General features: G+C 42.0%; 1 non-coding gene across 1 annotated transcript; it reads left to right on the top strand.

The window, feature by feature from the left end:
- The first annotated feature begins 2660 nt into the window (after nt 1-2660).
- On the top strand, nt 2661-2771 carry LOC137453113 (U6atac minor spliceosomal RNA). Its single transcript, XR_010990272.1, has one exon. It is a non-coding gene; the product is annotated as a U6atac minor spliceosomal RNA (small nuclear RNA).
- The last annotated feature ends 1490 nt before the right edge of the window (nt 2772-4261 follow it).

Here is a 4261-nt window from a genome sequence, read left to right as displayed (position 1 = left end):
CTTTTCTGGTTTGTTCTCAATTTTATTCCTACTAATTATCCTCCTGAGTGGCAGAGGTCAGCTCAGAATGCATGATTTTGTATATCAAGTTTAGATTCTTCTTCTTGTGTATTTCTTTACATTAATCTTTGCTGAACTTCATCTGCCTTTTCATTATAGTGTGCAAGGCAGTTCCTGTTCTTTCCTATTCCTATTCACTACTGGGTCACACCATCATCAGATGTTCTCAACTTGCTGCTCATGTCCTTTCCTGGTTAATCACCACTATATTGAGCAGCACAGTCCCAGTATGGATTTTTCACGATCTTGGTGATCTTGTTCCATTCTATTTTTACCTTTCTTTTTGCTTCCTGACTTTTAACCAAATATTTGTCCTGCAATGCTATGACTAATTAATTTCCTGAAAAGATACTGGAAAGGGACTTTAAAAAAAACCAAACACCTTTGGAAAGCCAGGTAGTTTATATCAGCTGGCTGTACTTGTTGACCCTGTGAAGAACTCCCACACATTTGTAAGCAGGGTCATGTAAAAACTCCTGTGCTTTTCTTCCCAAATATTTAACCTTTATACACCAGTTCAGTAATTCAGGCAATTGTAGTTTCTATTAATTTTCCCAGCATAAATATGAACAGAGTTAGAAGCCCATAGTTCCCTTGTGAAATTCCTTTTAAAACACTGACTTTGCCACTTCTCAGTTGTCAGATGCAAGGGCTAATAAAAGAGAGATTACAAGCCACACAGTTTTATTGAATGTTTCCTTGAGATATTTATCATTTTGGAGTGCTTATTGTGAACGGTGCCACATCCAGGTGGCAGCCAGTCACTAGTGGTGTCCCCCAGGGATCAGTGCTGAGCCCTGTCCTCTTCAACATATTCATCGATGATCTGGATGAAGGGGTAAAGTCAGTCATCAGCAAGTTTGCAGATGACACCAAGTTAGGGGCAGATGTTAGTCAGTTAGAGGGTAGAAAGGCTCTGCAGAGGGACCTTGACCGACTGGACAGATGGGCAGAGTCCAATGGGATGGCATTCAACAAGTCCAAGTGCCGAGTGCTGCACTTTGGCTACGGCAATCCCATGCAGAGCTATAGGCTGGGGTTGGAGTGGCTGGAGAGCTGCCAAACAGAGAGGGACCTGGGGGTGCTGATCAACAGCCACCTGAATATGAGCCAACAGTGTGCCCAGGTGGCCAGGAGGGCCAATAGCATCCTGGCCTGCATTAGGAATAGTGTGGCCAGCAGGAGCAGGGAGGTCATTGTGCCCCTGGACTCTGCTTTGGTTAGGCCACACCTTGAGTACTGTGTCCAGTTCTGGGCCCCTCAGTTTAAGAAGGACATCGAAACACTTGAACGTGTCCAGAGAAGGGCAACAAGGCTGGGGAGAGGCCTTGAACACAAGCCCTATGAGGAGAGGCTGAGGGAGCTGGGATTGTTTAGCCTGGAGAAGAGGAGGCTCAGGGGTGACCTCATTGCCCTCTACAACTACCTGAAAGGTGGTTGTAGCCAGGAAGGGGTTGGCCTCTTCTCCCAGGCAACCAGCACCAGAACAAGGGGACACAGTCTCAAGCTGCACCAGGGGAGGTTTAGACTCGAGGTGAGGAGGAAGTTCTTCACCGAGCGAGTCATTTGTCATTGGAACGGGTTGCCCAGGGAGGTGGTTGAGTCATCGACCCTGGAGGCGTTCAAGAGGAGATTGGACGTGGCACTTGGTGCCATGGTCTAGTCATGGGGTCTGTGTTGATAGGTTGGACTCGATGATCCTCGAGGTCCTTTCCAACCTAAGTGATACTGTGATACTGTGATACTGTCTTAATACTGGTCATTTCATATTGGTCTCGCCATTTGTTTCCACAATCAGCCACTCCTTTGCTTCTGTTTGAGATTCATTTGGGTAAAAACCTTAACAGCTGGTAAAAATTTTCTACTTAGTTCAAGAAAAAAGTCTTAGAAATTTCTCATCCAGAATATGACCTGACACTAAATCACACAGTGGCTAACATATCAGTGCAAGTTTCTGCTCACTAGCCTAAATTTTTTTGCTTAAACTTTTGTGCATTCTGTACAAAATATATAGGTTGCTATTGGACTTTGCACAATCAGATTAAACGAGAGCAGAATGCAACAGCTGTGGTATAAGGCAATACATTTTGATTAGTAATTATAATGCATAATGCCTAAATGCATCACAAAGAGAGTCTGTGATATTTTGTAGAACTGTTGTGCAGAAAAAACAGCACTCTGCTTCTAAAAAAATGCTGGGCAAACCATGAATGACTACTAGGGGAAAAAAAAGACAATAAAAATTGTAATTTAATTGCTGTCCTTCGCACTAAATCGGTGTCATTCACTGTCTTTCTGTCTGGAAATTCAAAGAAATTCTTTCCCTCCTTGGCTACCCCAGATCCTCCAGTGGATGCAAAAAATCTTTTAACAAGATCCACATTAGAATGGAAGTGGAACTAGCTTGTGCCTAAGCTGAATCATCAATTCATGCTGGTTGGGTTCTGTAGTTCAGGGTTACCAAACATACCAGCTTGTGAAGTATCACATAGATGTTAATGTTTGCACAAGCAGCAGTGACAGTCATTTCTAACTTCATTTGGCACACTGGGAGGACTTTCCAGTTTGCTGATTTCTTTCTTATGGCATAACACACTACTAGCAGGTTAGCACTCCCCTTGATAAGGATGGAAGAGGCCCTTGTGGCCTATACAACATGCATACGGTTAAGGCACTGCCACCTACTTTGTGGCATCTAACCATGTTTTATTGATTAGGTGGGTTGGATTGGTTGACAGGTTGGACGCAATGATCTTGAAGGTCTCTTCCAACCTGGTCTGCTCTGGTCTATTCTATTCTATTCTATTCTATTCTATTCTATTCTATTCTATTCTATTCTATTCTATTCTATTCTATTCTATTCTATTCTATTCCATTCCATTCCATTCCATTCCATTCCATTCCATTCCATTCCATTCCATTCCATTCCATTGACAGACCTATTGATCTGGGGACTCCCAGTTGCAGGTTTCCTTTTCCCACTTTTTGTCCTCAATATTTTAATGTTTTAAATATCATTACTAAAGGCCAACTATATTTAATCTTTGAATTTTTTTGCCATGTACCAAAACTCTATGCAGAATTGGTTCGTTTGAGGTTTTGTTTGTTTGTTTGTTTTCCTATCCATTTTAAAGGCCTAGACTTAATCTACAAAGAACCCAAACACTGTAGAGAAGCACAGACAAAAGTTTAAGGGATAACATAATAGCAACCAGATTGCTGGTCTGGATGGATTTGGGTCTGATTCTTCCCACTTTCTTGAGTTCATTAATAGCAAGTGTGTCCCAATAACAGCTGCAAAACTTGCTTGGTTAATTAGTTCTGACAGGAGGCTGATGTCACTTTTCAAAACAGAAATAACAGCAGCAGTGCTTGGTTCCTCACATTCCTTGTCATCATATCCATCTCCAACCTGGAGGGCCAGCAGGGCTGCCCAGCTGCTGTCTCATTAGAGCTAGCATATAACTGGCAAAGAAGAATGGAAAATAATTGACTTTCTGATTTGCTTGCTAGCTTTCTATCATCCCCATCCAATGTGCTTAATCTCAGAAACTGACATTTTCTTGCTGTGTCTAATCTTCATTGGCTTTTGTTTTGAGATTGTCAAATAGTTTACTGTGTCCAGTCTCAGTTATGCAAATACAGAATCACTAGCCTTCACTGTTCAATGCCTTTTGTTTGCTTGGGCTCTGCTGCTTATAATAACATTTCTGTGTACTTTCCAAATACTGTTGCTCTCTCGTGACCTTCATGAGGTTGAGGCATATAACTGCTGTTTTACAGACAGAGCATTATGCCACAGAATGCTTAAGATCATGTCTATGCCTGTATGTATACACATGCACAATATAACCTGACAGTTTATGTGACTGCCTTAAATGCAGTTATAATTTGCCAGAAAGCTCCAAGTTGGTTGCCCAGGCAGCTCACTGTACTTCCTTAGTACTCTTCAGCCTGGGCTTTATGGATGATGACTTGAGAAAAAGCTGTGCAAGTGCTTACAACATGCCCTTTACATCCCCACCTCCAGCAACATCAAGCCCTAGGCACAAGGAAGTTGGTGAGTGCAAGATCCTCCCTAAGTGCAAAAACTTAAATTCCTCTGTAGCATATCTGGGCTGAATAAATAAAATAAGAACTGTGGACTTCTCAGTAAAAAGGTTTTTCTACTAACAAAATCATGGAAATCTGACTATAAATA

The sequence above is a fragment of the Melanerpes formicivorus genome, unplaced genomic scaffold (genome assembly GCF_026170545.1).
Source record: "Melanerpes formicivorus ecotype bairdi unplaced genomic scaffold, bMelFor1.0.p_v2 SCAF_61, whole genome shotgun sequence".
NCBI classification, from domain to species: Eukaryota; Metazoa; Chordata; class Aves; order Piciformes; family Picidae; genus Melanerpes; species Melanerpes formicivorus.
Note: the sequence above shows the minus strand (reverse complement) of the source record. Positions and strands in the feature narration are given on the sequence as shown.